The following is a 17,078-nucleotide window of genomic DNA, read 5'->3' on the forward strand; positions in this document are numbered from 1 at the left end:
GTGTGTGTGTGTGTGTGTGTGCGTGTGTGTGTGTGCGTGTGTGTGTGTGTGTGTGTGTGTGTAAAATGTTTGGACAGTTCAGCAGATAGTTGCAGTGACTGGCCAGCTCCATCCGCCACGATGACTCCTGTCCTTCTTCTGGGTATTTCCTACTCCTTCAGTCGAGCTCGCAAACCAAGAACCGCTTTGTTCCCGGCTGTTTGTTTTGTTGCTAAACAGCTCTTAGTTTTATTTTTGCATGACTTATTTACAGTTGTTTTACATTTAGGTAGCCTTTTTTTATTTATTGAATTCTTTTTTAAGGTCCACATGCAGCCTTGATGTTTGAGTATTGTAACACACTTGACTGAACTTTTGTCGATCGATTCCAGTCTCTGTTGTGTTGTTGACAAAATCTATCTAGTAAAGCCATTAATAAAGTCCCCTTGATCATCTGCCTAAAAATAAAGTAGCTAAAAGCAAAAAGTAAAATAGCAATAAAAAATTTTTGATGTTCCATTCGAAGCTTGTGTTTCATGTAGGAAGATCATTGATGGTACACATACCTTCTATCTTCACTTCCTGTGTAAATAAACATAAACAACTTTGACATTTGACTAAGAAGATAATTGTCCACTTTGATTTTGGCCCCAACTGGTTTAAGATCTCAAGAGAGGTAAAATTTTAAGAGCTTATTAGCTTTTCCAAGAACTTTATTTTGAAATGTCTTCCTACAGGAAAGTAAAAACGATTGTCAACTGTTAAAGTCAAACAGACACATGATTTTATGTAAAATAGAATTTTTCCGCTGTAAAGCTCTCTGCATTTTAATATATATAAGTTAGCCTGAACATCGGGTGGAACTGACCCTTTTGTTAAAAAAAAAAAGAAAAAAAAAGTGAGTTATACAGTGCGGAAGTTTAAAGTTTACTCTGACTGGGTTTACCCTGAACGCGTTAAAACGCTACGCTAACACAACGAGAACGGGAACAAATACAGGTCGAGTGTAATGGAAAACAAGGAAAGCAAAGAGTTAAGTGCATTTCCTGAGTATAAATTAAACGCGTCTTGTAATCACATTGCAGGAATGCAGTCGGTGTACACTGTTAAACACTCCCTAAGCCTTGGCTCCACTTCACTCTCTCAGCACTCCACACAAAAGAGCCTTTGTTCTCTCTCTGCTCTTGAAAAGCAATGCTCAGTCACTCCCTCCTCCTCTTCTTCTTTGCCCCCCTCCTGTCACCCCCTCCATCTCTCTGCTCTCTCATGCTGTTTCTGTCATTTGCTCTGCTCTTTCCTTTCCTCTGCCTATCTGTTTCTTTCATTCATGGACTTTGTTTTCGGCTCTCCAGCTTTCTTTCCCATCGCCTATCTCCTTCTCTCCGGTCTCAGAAGCTATAGCTAACTTTTGGCCTTGATATATGAGCTTGTTTGTAGCTCAGAGAGGCAACATGTGCTCCCTAGCCAAAACCAAAAGTGCATAAACTCCGCCACAATAATCACCTGGTCCTTAGGCCAGTCGCAGGCTTGCCCCTGACAAATCCCCGGTAACCTCTGATCTCACCAAAAAAAACACAAAAAAAAACAGGATTTCTCAAAGAAATCTGCTTCCCTCAGGATTTGCTCTGCCTGCACCAGTAGCCTCTTTCCTGGTTAACCACACATTTACGGTAAGAAACTGGAATGGGAAGTGGAAACATGGAAGAAGGTGTGTCCTGTTGGTCTCTATCCCTCCTCAGGTCTCTTAGATCCCGCAAAAAAAAAAAAAGAAAAAGAAAAAAAAAACACTTAGAGATTAGAGATGGGTGCACAGCACAAGTTGCCAGCAAGAAAACACACACACCTGGCAGAATGGGAGCCTTTGGGCGTGGAAACTGTTTTGTATAGCAATCAGGTCAAATGTGACAAGCTCATAAAATCTCTCTGCTGAAACACGTTTTTCTAGGAGAAACCCCTCAAAGGCTCCTCCTCCTCTCCCTAGACCTTGTTGCCTTCACCTGTTGATTGATTCTTGTATAATCTGAAAATACAAGCGGTGTGCTGGCATGTTTCCGCAGCTTTGTCAAAGGCTGAATCTCCGTCATTTGAAACGAGACATCTTAGAGGTGAAAAAAAAAAACAAAAAAAAACTTAAACAAAGACCAACTAATGTACCTGTCATGTTCCTTTCAGCATTATGACAGAATCGCAGTGTTTCGGTGAGAGAAAACCAAAATGGTTATTTATCTGGTTTTAGGCTTTAAAGGGACGGTTCGGATTTCGACGAGAGGTTTTTACTGAAAACATTATCGGCGGTATTTTTGCTCACCTGTCGCAGACTATCAGTCTGTAGAAAACTGAATGGAGATTTTCAAATAACTCAAATTTTAGAGCTGTATTTAATGATAGATATTTAATATGAAGACTTCCACAACTTAGTTGCTAAGTTTGTTGCTATTTCTCGACCAAATTGCTTACCTTGCAGAGACGGTTAGCTGTATCGATACACCTGATCAGCTGATGTGTCGCAATTGGCTGAACAGCAAGAAGACCTGGAAAAACACAGGAAGTGTCCATCGTCAACGCAGTTGCACAAATAATGGTGGGAAAATCCCAACACTTACTAATTTCTTTGTAGTCTTGAAGTGGACTGGACAGATGCATCAGATTTTTCCCTTAGGACGTAGAAGAATAGTCTTGTTCTGTTTAACTTTTCCTAGCCGTGTAATGATATTTTCTCATGATTTATGAGTTTTTTTCCCTGATTCATTTCTCAGAAGTCCTTGTCCAATCAGAAATGGGAAAACCAAAACATTTGTATTAGTCTAAGTTATTATTATTTTCACCACAGATCAGATAGAAACACATGAATCGATTGTAGGAAATGTGTTAACGCACAGGACATGATCAGCACCTGTCACATGCCTTCAGTCTGGAGCAGCGTCCTGCCGCTCTCCGTGTTGATTCTGGTTTTCACTTCTAGATGCTCCACAAATCCATGTGAAACAGACATGAAATCTTTGAGAATATTCGCGGGTTTTAAGCAATCTGTCGTGTCATTGAGTAAGTAGGAAGGGACGAAGGAGCGAGTCCGAACATCAGCAGGAAAAAGCAGGTTAGCTTCCCTGGCTAACAGATGTGTTACCAGTGAATATGTTTACAGTTGCTTCATTTGGTGTTATTACTATAAACGACACAGGACAATAATCACATTAAGCTCATAACTTTAAGATTTAGAGTCAGGCAGGGAGACCATGAGCAGCATGAATCAGTTCAAATGATCAACTAAATGAGTCAAAACAAAAGAAACACCACAGACAGTAAATGTGAATGGATGGTGGGTTATATTAATATGTTTTATTTTTATTTTTATGAATATAAACAAAACTCAAGCATTTGAAAATGATGAAGTCATTTCAGGAACTACATGGAACTACCTGCAGAGGACATATTAAGCAGACTCATGATTAATGCCACAAAGTGGTCAAATCAGATTTGATCCAGTTTGTGCCACGTATTATGCTGTGAAAAAAGAAAAAACTACAAAAAAATAAAAAAAATAAAAAAAAAGAGAGAAGAAAATGTTACCAAGCTGTAGTAGTCCGTCTAGTAAATGAGTAAAGATAAAAAGCTACATGTTTTTAGATGGGTTCATTTGCAGAGACACCTCTGTCTAATAAATTGCAGGATTCTCCAGTGAATACATTGTGAATCATGAACAATGCTCTCAGATGTCGTTACAGGTTTCTGTGGCAATGCAGATTCTCAAATGTGCACTAATCAGTTTTATCTTGTCTCTACAATGTGGTTGGGGTAAAAAAAAAAAAAAAAAGCCTTTCTACTTCCTATGTCAAAAGTCTTGACCTTTTCCTCTTCGTCAGTTCTTTCCTCAGAATCCTGTTGTTTCTATTATACATCACAGAATGAAAAAGAAAGCACTGCAGGCGTTATAAGCACTAATTTCTGAATTGTGAAATACAGTAAGAGCTCCACACTCAATTTGGCAACAGCTGTACTTATCTGTAACCAGACTGTATCGCTGATTGTCGCAGAGATTTCTTGTCATGGGAGAGAATAACACAGACATGCCCAACGTGCATGATGATGCTGAGTGTCTGTAAATTAATGTTACCTCATCGTAAAGCAGCGGTTTATAGGTTAATCACTGTGCTGATATGCACTTGAACTTAGCCCTGAACTTATTTAGTCTCGCTCCGAGTTAGATTACCTGGTTTTCTGGCCCTTTTCGTTTAGACGGATCTACTGCATGTTTCTACAAATCCTGTTTTATGTGTATAACGGGCAATAGAGACAATCCTTGTGTTCTTTTCCCCCCTTAGCCTTAGCATGTCTGATCCTGCCTGAGTATATAGCCCTGCCACAATGAGAAGGTCCCGAGGCGTGAAGTGCAATCACGTCCATCAACTCTTATCGAAGCAGTCACAGGGTGTCTGATGTAAGGCTGCCTTGCGCAATCGCCGTCAGACAGACAAGTACTGCTGAGAAAAGATTTAACCGACTTCACGGTGGTGAGGTTGTTTTTCAGGGATTGTGCCAGGGGTGTCTACAGTTTGTGACTCTTGACGAGCTCATTAGCAAGCAATTTTGGTTCTCACAAAAAACCTGCAACCTTCATTTTGTCCTCTTAAAGGTGACGCTTACTTGTTGCGTGGAGAGAAGATCTTAAAAGCACTAAAGAGAGCATAAAATCACAGCTCTGCAGTCGTTTCCCCTTTGTTCGTTTGAATAAAATCCTGTTTAACTGCAGAGCTGTGTAACACAGGCTGCTCTCTTAGATACACATATTGTGACATCCTGTTATGCTGACATCAATAATTAATAACCTTTTATGACAGACAGACTCTTCAAGGCTCATGCATAGTTACAATACTTTTATGAACAGTGGAACACACGGCGCAGAAAGGTAAGTTTATTTACATCCGAGGTTATTTAGAGCGCTTTACAAGAAAATAAAGGAACATAGATTGTGAAATTGCATTAAAAAACAAGAAGTGGGTTGAAAACGTAGGCGTGACGTGAAAAGAAAAACTTTAAAATGCTATAAAAACAAATAAAAATCAAATAAAACACGATAAAAGCGACATCGTAAAGCAATCTTGACCTCCGTGGGGCAACTGGAGTAAATATGTTTAAGATGGTAGCAGGCAATGAGGTGAATATTCACACCTAGTTTTTCCTTTTCGTGTTTATTTTTTGCATTGGCTTTAGCGTCGTTGTCAGAGGGAGCTGATTTCATAATCTTGCCATTTCCAGAATCAAAGACAATGACTTCTGTATTTTCTCCACTAGGGTGGAGGAAATGATGACAGTTTGGACACACTGACTCAGCAACTGCAGTGGATGTGAGGCAACACAGAAAAACAATGTGCAGCATAACGGAGCCTGGAGGAACCTCCCTCATTCGCTCAGATTAATAACTAGCAAATAAAGTGGCCTCGTCCTGCCAAATGAGATTTGAACCAGTTGCGGCAGAGCGCCATGTCTTGAGCTAATAAAACAATAATTAAAAAGACATTTTTAAAAAGTTAACGAGGTATAATTGCTCTTGTAAAGGAGTAGAGAAGATATGTGGAGATTTTTTTTTTTCAGTTGGGTTTATATGGTTCAATAACCTGCAGGACCAACTCAATAAATTAGAATAAATAAATTATTACCAATTCATAATTGAAAATGATTGTAGTTGTAGATTTTAATTGTTTCAGAAAGAAAAAAAACCCATGTTATTTCAATTTTAAGTGAAGCAAAAATAAAGTATTTTAATGTCGACATCAGCAGGTTTTGGCAAAGTTGGCGACTGGAAATCGGCCCAAAAAAGAGTCAGATCGGTGCACCGCGTATTTGTAAAATACCCTCTTACACTGTTACATTTGTTATGACAATAAAGATGCTCAAACATCTATTTATCCGTTTTATCTTGAATCTACGATATGGTCGATAAGAGCCCGTCTACAGATACTCGCTGAGCCCCGGAGGTCAAGCAGAATCAATTTGTCAGCTGATGCTCCCGAAGTAAAAAGATCCTCTTTCAATGCAGTTGAGTTAACAGTCAGAAAACCTGCCACAGGGAGACGAGTTGGAGGAACGCGCCGCCGGGATTCTGCAAAAACACGAAAAACCGTGACTGATGATGAACTTTTTCAGCTCAGACGGTGAAGAAGTTGTTTTGATTTAACTGCTTACCCTCTCTGACACAAATGAGTCACCTGGTTGTAGTTGTGAGCAATATCTGAAATAACTACCACTGATAAGAGGAGTCCAATCCGGAGACTCGCTGTTGCTATGTCCAAATTTCCCCAAAGTAAATCATCTACTTTGTGACTCCCTCGATTTATTTAACTCCTCTTTAAAGGCAGGATTTTAAGACGTAAAACTTACTCCGTCCACATGTCATCTCTATCAAAACATAAATAAATCTTTGCACTGCCTGATTTTAGACTTTGTTGGGAATTTTCCCTGATCACATTAACAGAATGTGTTTTACCCTCGGAGCTGAAGGTTTAGGTGTAATGCTTTTGGAATGAGGAGAGTTTTTTTTTTTTCCTTCGTATGTAACCCTGTTGCCCTTTGACCTCCATGGACTTGTGCTTTTCATTTATAGAAAGCTTTGTTGACAGTGCGGACCTAAGGGATTTTGCAAGGGGATTGCAAAATCCAAAGTAGTGGAAATGTTTATCTTTTTTTTTTTTTTTTTTTTACAAAAAAACTACTTACATTTTTGTAGATTTGCTCATAAATTCTGCATGTATTTATTCTCCGTCATGTCTGCCTTTCATCCCACAAATCGCAGCGCATTCTTCCTCCGTGTAACATCCGTCTACCCTTTCAGAAAGTGTTATATAAAGATTATCTTACAGCGTATTGCGCCGAGGTGAGCGCAGCAGATCCTGGCGGCGTGCGGCGACATGCCTGCCCTTTCTAGCAAGTCTGTTTAGCTTTCAGCAAACACACAATGACACGGACAAGATCGCACACAAGCCAGGATCCCAGATGCCGGCCTGTAGCAGCCTGTTAGTAACCCCACTACCTGTGGAGGGCAAGAGAAATAGCTGCGGGTATGTGTGCATGTGTGTGTGCATGCGTGTGTGCATGTGTGTGTGTGTGTGTGTGTGTGTGTGTGTGTGTGTGTGTGTGTGCGTGTGTGTGCGTGTGTGTGTGTGTGTGTGCGCGCGCGCAGGCAGGGCTGGGCCCATCCCCGCCGCCGCCGCCGCAGCAGCAGCCAGGGAGCTCCGGTGTCTTTGATGGAAGCTGCGCAGATCAGAAGAGCAAAAAAGGAGACACTGATCTGAGATGTTGTTGTAGAGAACACCCCACAGGCAGGTTCAAGCTCCTCCGCCCCAGTCGCTTCCTTTCATGCAGCTTCAGACCAGAGAGAGGGAGAGAGAGAGAAGACAAATTTATACAGAGAACAAGATAAAAAAAATATTGAAAGACTTCTAAAGAATGGAAAAGCACTGGAGAAATGTACACATGCCGGTCTGTGTTTCAAACAATGTACAACAAGATGAAATTTCTTTCTCTTGTCTGGTTTCCTTTTGTTTTATTTTGGAGGTTTTTTTTGAGACTTTGTAAATTTTGTGAAAGATTGCTTTACAATAAAAAGTGACGTAGAGACGGGCGAGAGGCTGGGTGAGAAGATTGCCCGTTGGTCACAGAGACGCACTTGGTCAAACCATTGACTCACTACTAAAGTTAATTAAGTTGTGTTTTTTTTAACCTAACATGCTTGTTTTTTTTGAATTACGGGATGAAGGGATGATGGAAAATCTTTGCTGAGAGACTCCAGGATGAGATTTGGACTCCAGGCCACCGACGCGTTTCTTCCTGCCACAGACAGAACATGACGTTGGAGCTAAAGCTTATTGTTTCACAGCACTTACACTGTGAAACTGAATCATCTTAATGTGATCCATAACATAGAGTTCACTTAAAATGACAGAATATTTAGCTCTTAATGCCTCTGAGAGGAAACACTTCACATGTTCCGTTGTCGGTACGCGTTTCACACAGGAAGATTATTTGTGGCACACCGCCTCCAACCTCCTTTTCCCAAACAACAGTGAAGCAAATAGCAATAACTAAGTATCATCGTCCAATATGCTGAGTCTGTTTCATCTTCTCCAAGTTGCAGCCTGTGGAACCAATCAGGTCTCAAATGAAGACAATAAGTGAGTTAACTATTTCAGGTAAGATATGTTAACTGCTTATCTCATGAGATTGTTCACTTTGAATGAAACAAATGGTCTTAATCCGCCGCCTCTTTAGTCTCATCTTTCTCTACAGTTTCAACACTTGGCTGCGTCAGTGTTTGTGGATTCAGGTTCACATGCAGAGAAGTGGGACTTTTCCAGGATGCAGTGACAGACAACGAGAAAGGAAGGACTCCTGTGCTCACCTCTGGGTCTCCTGACTCATGGTAATTCCCCTGACCCCTCGGGGTGGTTTGGGTCAAAGGTTATGGATTACAGAAGCTCTACCTGTCCCGGAGGGACAAATCATAACAAGTCTGTTTTCATGACTATAACTCCATGTGCAGGCATCCAGCGTGTGACTGTGACTGGGTTTATTCATCGGGAATGTGCCTGTGAAACATGTTTCTCTCTGTGTGTGTGTGTGTGTGTGCGCCTAATGAAGGATAATAGCAGTTTTTAGTTTGGCAGTGTGTTTGCGAGTGATTACACCTTTGTGTGTTTGTCGGGGGTGTGTGTGCAAGGAGTGAGAAATGGAAAGGGAGAAGGCTGTGGTGTGATAAAGTGTCTAATTCCAGAGAGCCTCACTGTGTGGCATGTCAGATTGTTCTCCCCCTGTGGGCCTGAGGCCTTCTGCAGCCAGAGTGCATGTGTTAGAGGCGCTGGCTGCACATGTGTGTGTGTGTGTGTGTGTGAGCGTTTCTTACTCCGATGGATCTCAACTGCCTGCTGCAAGTCTTGGCAGGCTGCCTGAACACTAAGGACCCAGTCAACGATATTTCATGCTCGCCATACGTTTGTACCTTCATGTGGTTCTCTCAGGGCTTTAGGTCCGTTGCAGTGTGTGCCGTGCGAGAGGGATGAGATGAAAACTGCAGTAACTCCACACTCGCTGCGTCACAATTGCTCCCATTGTTCTGACGCCATAATCAGAGCGGACATGGAACTTGGCCTGGAGACTGAGAGGTCTCAGCAAACCGGGACAGCTGCTCAGACGCAGTTTCACACCGAAACGCCGGACCGGAGAGCAAACGCGGGTCTGGGGAGGTGTAGGTTGGGATTAGGTTGTTTGTTTGCGTTTTAATTCGGGATTAAGTGTGTTTGTCTTTTGCTGAAGAGGAAATTTGGCGATTTAGTTCTTTGGCGTTTAGCTTTAATTTGCCCCTGATGTTTATTTACGTACGGGCCGGCGGGGTAATGCCGTGTTTTGTCTCGGAAGCTGGAGCTCAGATCCAGGAGTGACATCACGCTCGAGTAAATCTGGTTTCAGTTGCGAGTCGGAAAACAGGCAGGATTTGCTGATTGTTGCGGCGATAACTTTGATAACGGTTTTCGAAATTTACATTTAAGTCCTGCCTGAGTTAATACTGACAGGTTTACTGCTGCGGTACGAAGTGGCTTGGATTTGCTCCAACAAAATGACAAGAGATCCGGTTTACAGGTTCTGACTTAAAGAATAAAAAGGAAGGCTTCTGTTTTTTGTAAATTAAAAAATAAAACATCAAAATCCAATATGGTTCCAAAAGGTTTAAAACAAGGTGATAAGCTCCTTTCCACTGTTTTTGGTTTATATCTTTTCATGTGGGTCTTGCACTTCTATTCAGACTAGATCTTGATCAAAATGCGTTTGTCCAGGGCTTTGTCAGGTCAGAGGACTCCACAGCATTTCACACAACAGTCGTCCATTCAAACACACATTCGCACCATGCTAGTGATAGAAGACCAACATATTGGCTGTCAGCAGCTAAAACAACTAAATGAAAACATTCATATCCATTGGTTGCAATGCTATATTAGCAGATTTAGATTTAGTAGCAGATTTTTGCAAGAGCTACAGTGAGTTTGTCTAAGTTTGTCTCAGCAGAACAACTTCCAGGTCACCGCTCATAAATATGCTGCCTTTATCAGTCCATCTCGTTTGCTGATCTAACTGGCTTATCATGAGTCCAGTGGGATGATTTTCAAACAAGTACAAGAGCCAGATAAGCAGAGGTATTTACCGTCTTTAATGTAATGGTGCACATAACCAACTGTTGCAAAAATCCAAAGTTTTCTCCACTCCTAGAAGGGTTATGATGCACGATTTTATGGTGTTTCAAGTTACGTCAACAAGAATCCCCTGAAAACAAAATAAAATTATGCCTATGTCAATTGGAGGTCACTGAGCCCCTCCATATTGAGAGTACAATATGGCTGACACAAAGAACATGTTACATTAGTACACCAATTGTGGTTTGCATTGCACTTAACCGATGACACAGATGCTGCACAACCTTTTATTGGTGATCACTTTCCTTTAATGTCTGAAGACGTAAAAACGGAGAGAAACTCGTAGCTTTCAGCTAATAGCTAGCACCGCAACGTCTAGCAAATCCCACTTATTTTCCGACTTGCGACTAAAATCCACTCGGCTCGGGTGCGACTTCATTTCCAGATGTGGATTCCGACCTCTGAGGCGAGTCCAACGCAGTAAACTGATAAATCACAGGCGGATAGATGCCACTGTAAGCCTTAAAAGCTTTTTTTTTTTTTTAATGTAACAAACATTTTCTTCTGCGTCGCATCTTTCAGGCTAGATCACTCATTTTACGTCTAAACCTAAACAGATGTTTTCGAAACCGAGCAGCTTTAACGCGCTCAAGGCCGCCCGGTACAGAAACCCGACAGAGGCTTTATAGCAAACGATCGGAGGTCAAGTCAAGGCAACTTTCCACTTCTGCTCCTTAATTGTTCTTTACTTTCTTTGATGCTAAATGTCACTTCCTGTTTGCTTAATGCTTCTTGAGGATCCGAATCCCACGGGATAGCATAGAGTTAAACCCTCATTTTGCTGCTCTCACCACAGCTATAGCTGCTGTTGTTGTTATTCACTGACTTCCTTTATCACTGCTGTTTCCTGTTTCCCTAGGTTAAGCAAAAAAAAAAAAAAGAAAAATAGTACAAGCACGCAGCTCGGCAATGATTAGTTCCTCTTTTCTAGTCGAAAGTCAAATTGTCTGGCTAAAAATAATTTTTTTTAAAAAGTTCAGACTGTAACTGTAACTGAGCATAAACAAAACATTTTTCAGACAGATGAGAGTTTGGTGGATTTTGCGTGTCTTCAGAAAGCCGCTGTGTCTTTGGGGGGGCAGCCTGTGCAGGGCCGGTGCCTCTGCAACGAGGTTTGAGCAAAGGCTGCGCTGATGAAAACTGGAGCTTTCGACAACAACAGCTGAACAGTGTGGGAAAAAGAAAAAAGAAAAAGAAGCAATGTCATTCTAAGAACACCTCCTCAACCTGTGCTTTTCCACGACATTTCAAGTTGGAAGAGGTTCCACGTCTCAGAGAGTCTAAAGAGTAGGAGTCCATTTACAAAGCCGGAGCACTAAAAGGCAGAGCAGTAACTAAAAAGCTTGTGGTGGAGGAGCACACAGGGAGTGGGTGTTTAGAGTTTTATAAGATTAAACCACAAGTTCCCTGACAAGAGTCGTCTAATAAGAGGCTCATGATGGGCCAGCAGTCTCCCAGGGGTCTGGCTGTGGTAACACATCTTTATGTCCCTTCTTTTTTTTATGGAAACATGGCTGCCGTTTTTGCTGCAGTTGAGAGGTTTTATTTCACAGGCGTGTGATTTTGTTCTCTCGCAAGTTTTGCGTGTTTGTTAGTAGTAACAATGGATCTGTTATACGTGGAAATAAAATAATCACCATTTCCAACCCCTCATCAGGAGCTGTGAAGAGGTGAGGGCCAAGCTTTGAGTCATTGTTTCCACAGAGCTGCTGCTGCTGCTGCTGACCCACTGGGATCTGATGAGAAGTAGCCATAAGCCACTTTCACACATCGCACTTTTGTTTTTCTGGTTGAATAAACAGTTTGTTTCCCCCCGACCCCCAACCTGGACAATCGTGTTAAAGCCCCTTCATTTTTTTCCCCCAAAGTAGTCCTGTTTGAAGTTTCCCTCAAGTAATGTAATAGATACATGAAGCAAGTGGGACAAAGTTCTCTGCTTGGAAATGATAAAATTGTAACTTTTTGGTCTGAATGCTGAAATGCTCAATAGCATAGTGGCAGCAGCATCATGCTGTGGGGGGGGGGGCGTTTCTTCAGCTGGGACAGGGACACTGACCAGAGTTGATGGGAGAAAGGAGTGAAATTCATTCCAGTTCTTGGTGAAAACGTAGAAAACATCAGACAGGAATCCGTGTTAAAACAGGATTTGTGTGTTTAGGACGATGCACCTAAACTCACCATCAAAGCCGGAGCTACAAGTGTCAACAACAGTGTTTCGGGATGGACTGTGTTGATTTATCACCTAAAATCCCAGAGAAATACATTGAAAGTTGTGGTTTCATGTTACAAAATAGGAAAAACCTGATGCCTGGTTGACCTGTAAGCCCCAGATATAATGTAAATAGAACAGCAGAGCACAGTAGCTACCTATTAATGACTTAGAGAATAAAAAAAAGAAGAGGAACGTTTTGATGTGGCCTATGCAAAGTCTGGACATTGGCCAATGGAGTTGTTGCTTAAGACAGCTGCTCGTACTGGGATGTGCTCCAATCTGGCTGCATTAATACAGTTCTGCAAAGACGGGAGGACCAGAAATACCTCCACAGGTTGTAAAAGACTGATTAGACCAGTTATTGCAAATGCTTGTTGCTGCTAAGAGTTATTAAGTTAAGAGGGTGATTACTTCTTCACAAAGGGCCAAGTTAGTTTTGATAGCTTTGTTCCTCATTGTAAATGAAACAACAATTTGAAAATTGCATTCTGTATTAACCTAGGTTATGGGCGATTTTTGCAACAATAGGCAACAAATGGCTATGAATAATTACTAACTAGTGCTGGAGGCAGTTGTTAGCAGTCACTTTGATCAAAACAACCAAGTCCCTGATTGTCAGGTCAGTCAAAGTCAATTGTTATTTATTTTATGAAAACATTTCTGGTAAGGTGCGGCATTACAGAACAACAGACGACGGCGTGAGCAAATAATGTAACATGAATACACAGACCACGTCTCTCCAAAATAGAAGAATTCATTCAAGAAATGCTTCAAACTTCAGTCAAAACACAAACTCTTTCACTAGGCTAGTAAGATGTAACTAAACTTTGAAAATAGAAAAAAGGAATTTGATTTCACAACATGTCATCTCAAGGTATTTTGCAAAACAAACAGCAAAAAAAAAAAAGTCGTGGAAATGCAGTACATTTTGGGATTCAGAGTCTCGTGGCCCAACGATATCTTTTAAAATTGGTCTAATGATGTGGAAAAATTTAAGCCTCACTAAAAGGCAAAAATCAGAAGAAATATCCCAATCCCAACAAACTTCACTTTACACTGAAATTTGCAGTTGTAAAGTGACAATATGTGAAAAAATTCAAGGGCTACGAGTTTATCTGCAAGGCCCCTGCACGTCTCCATCTGTTTGGGACAACTGTCTGACGGGAACAGGACGCAACACCGAGACGATCCAAAGGTTTCCCATGTCAGTGCCAGCTTTGATTTAACGTTCTCGGATGAAGGGGGAACGGAAAAAAAAAAGAAACAGATGAAGGAGAGAAGAAGCTCCTGAAATGAACACCTTGGTAAAACCTGCCGGTGTATAAAGTGTCGGCGCTGGGGCCTCTTCCCCGGCAAGATGCCAGACCCGGAGCCTCAACCTCCTCCATCACCGTGAGCAGCAGCACGCCGCCGCTGTGAATCCCATTAATAAACGGAGAAGAATAACAGCGGCGGGGAGGGGAGCGGCGATACATTACCTGGCAATTAGAGGAAAAGCAGCGGCAATGAGGGGAGAAATGTGGACCATATGGGAGGCTGTGTGAGGGGCCGCCTGACCCAAGGGGCCCACAACTCTCACATCAACACCACCGTGCCAGACTGGACCTGTTTGAAGTCTTACATAATTCTCAGAACACCAACATCTCCTGCTTCTCCCCCCCTCCCCACCGACTCCCCCTAACGTCTCCTCCTCCTTCCCCTCCTGCCCTCTGCCTTTCCACTCTTAGACCACAACCACAGCGGCAGGCGGCGGCCAAGACAAACACAGCCCAGAATCAAATCAATTTTGGGAAGCTACGGCGCAACTATTGCAGCTTAACACGCGCTGCTGACAAGCCGCATGAGATGGCCTCCCCTCGTGGGGCGGGCAAAGAATGTGGGGCCTTTGCAGCTCCACTGATCAGACACAAAAGAGACATGGCAGCATTTTACCACTGATTTATTTATTTTATTTTCCATGCCTGCTGTTACAGAGTATGGATTAGGTTTCCTGGTGATCATGTCTGGGAAGTTCCCGAAGCAGAATCAGGCATACTCTGACTTGTTGTTTCTTTTTGTTTTCTGGGGGTAAAAGAAAGAAAAACAAAACATTTTCCCAGCACTTTTACTTTTGTCGGGTGCAAAACAATACCATAAGTAGAATCTAAAACATGCATACTTTTCTGATTGTAAGGTCGACGCGATTACTTGCGACTGCTTCTATGTTTTAGAGCAGCTCACACATATCGATTTGATTTTTGTGACGTTAGCGTAGTAGGATGAAAATGCTCACCATCATGGTGCCACCACCATGTTTCACTGTGGAGAGGGTGTGCAGTATCCACGTTTCTAAGCACAATTATGTGGTTTATGACATAAAATCTCACTAAAAACATTTATCTAGTGATTTTCCTGGTAGAAAATATTCAAAATGCTAGCGGGTAGTAACACTTTTGTGAGGCAGGCATGTAGATTATTATTTTTTTATTCTGTCATTCATCAACCCACATCTTACCATGAAGAAGTTCCACAGTGCAGGCCCTTCTTTCCACTTCCCACACACAACCAGCCAGGACTTTTTTTTTTTTTTTTGCGAGTGTTAAGCACAACAACAACACACTAGCAGACATGTGTTTGTCATAAAGTGGAATGCTCACAATTACATTACAATTGCTTGCACTTTGAGCACCGTGTTTAATTACGCGTCGTACTAAACGTTCGTAATTCTCCTGTGATTTTTTTTCCGCTGTTGTCGGACAGTGGAAACTTTAGCCGCAGCGCAACAACGTGGACCAATCAGCCTAAGTGGGCCTTTTTAGAAGCAGCCATTGCCAAACCCTGGTTTTTGTACGCCTGTCGGGGGGCCAAAACGTCTCACTGTAGTGAGACCATGTATGGCCCTGGAACTGCAGCGTTATCCAGAAACTATGTTAGCGAGCTTCTACGGCTACAGACGTAAGCCTGGGAGAACTTATCAAGCACATCCTGGGCGATCAAGAACAACATCACGGTCTGGGGGGAACCTGGAAGCGTTCCATTACATAACTCAAGGCTTTGATTAGCCTTTCTGCTCTGCTGAGCTCTCTGAGAAAGCTCCAGATGTGACTCTGTGAAGGTGCGCTCTCTGTGCACTACTTGCGATAGGGGTGTCAAAACGATGGCGGAAAATGTATTTCTGGGCGACGTTTTCTGCGTCCGCCTCGGAAAGTGCGCGGTTGCGCCCTTGGGTCCCTCTGTTCCGCCTCCCCTCCTCCTCCTGCTTCTGCGACCTCGCAGCTGTAAGCACTCAGAGGGAAGCAGGGAAGCTCGCCGAGAGCTTTATTAAAAAATATCAGACACCTCAAAGACCCCTGCCTCCTCAACCCCGTCACCCCATCTCCTATCTAAACAGTCCCAGCCCCACCCAGAGCAGGCCCGGTCATCTCCTAAAGTAGGCCAATAAGTCTTCTAGCATGTGGTCTCGCTGTCAGTCCGAGGCGGGCGACTAGACAGACCGCTGCTGCAGGCGCGAGGGCAGGAAGTGGGAGCCGGCCAGGAGACGCTCTCTGAGAGGCTGCCCAAGTAAACAACCCTCCCCCCGCGGCACACATGCTCATACACAGGGGTGTGTTTACATACGGCTGAGTTGCACATACACACACCCGAACTGTGTCAGCCTCCACCTCTGACGACCTTTTTTTTTTTTTCTTAAACAAGCCTATAAACCTGACTGATGGTGTATTAATGGTAATATCGCGGGGATTTATGGATGACCTCAGGATTTCTTTTGATTTTGTTGAGGTTAGTTGACCTTATGAAGACTGTGAACTGAAATGTCCTTCGAATCTGTGTTTATTTTTTTTCTACGTGTGCAAAAGACGATGTGCTGCAAGCCATGAGCCGTGCAAACCCAGCTGTGCAGAGTCATCATATGAAGAAATAATCATTTCTATCCTGAAGAGGTGGTCTTGTTCCTCCCGTTCCCGGTGGTTTTAACATCCCAACTTTTTTTTTTTTTTTTCATTTCCGACTCCATGTCTGAGCGTTAAGGTCCTGTTCATTTTCCAGGGCAGGGAAGCTAACTTTCTGGGAAGACAGTGCATGGACACAGGTGGGGAAACAGTTACCGCTGTGATTTATCGAGGGCTTCTTTTGCCTCTCATTGTGCTTCTCCCTTCCTTTCGGGCCTCAAGCGTCTCTCACACATTGTTTTTCCCTTCTCCTCTGTTAGTCTGTGTGTCTGATAACAATGATGCCTGAGTCTCAGAGTGGAAAACCCACACGAGTTCCCCTCAGGGAACAGATTTATTGTTTCCACACATAAAGCTGTTGTGTAAGTGGCTTAGCACTTTTTTTTATTTTTTTTTTAAAGGCATATGCAAGACTACACTCCCTGCTCTTACTGGTACTTCTTGGCCCATTAATAAACTTGATTCTAAAATATTTTAGGACTTTTTCAGAGAACAAATTTAAAGTGGATTTTTTTTTTGTAACCTAGTGAACATTAACACCAACAGTGTTTTAACCAACATAGCCCTACGTAGAAAACGAGATAATTTTGAAGGCTCCTAGTTAGAGTCAAGGCTCTGATTGAGATGCTGCAGCATGAGGTTAAACATGCCCTTAAAGATCCATTGTTAGTTATTGCCAACATTGGTGCTGTTGAATGGTACAAACTTGTTCTTTTGTACTGT

Source organism: Poecilia reticulata, linkage group LG22 (assembly GCF_000633615.1).
Source record: "Poecilia reticulata strain Guanapo linkage group LG22, Guppy_female_1.0+MT, whole genome shotgun sequence".
Lineage (NCBI taxonomy): Eukaryota > Metazoa > Chordata > Actinopteri > Cyprinodontiformes > Poeciliidae > Poecilia > Poecilia reticulata.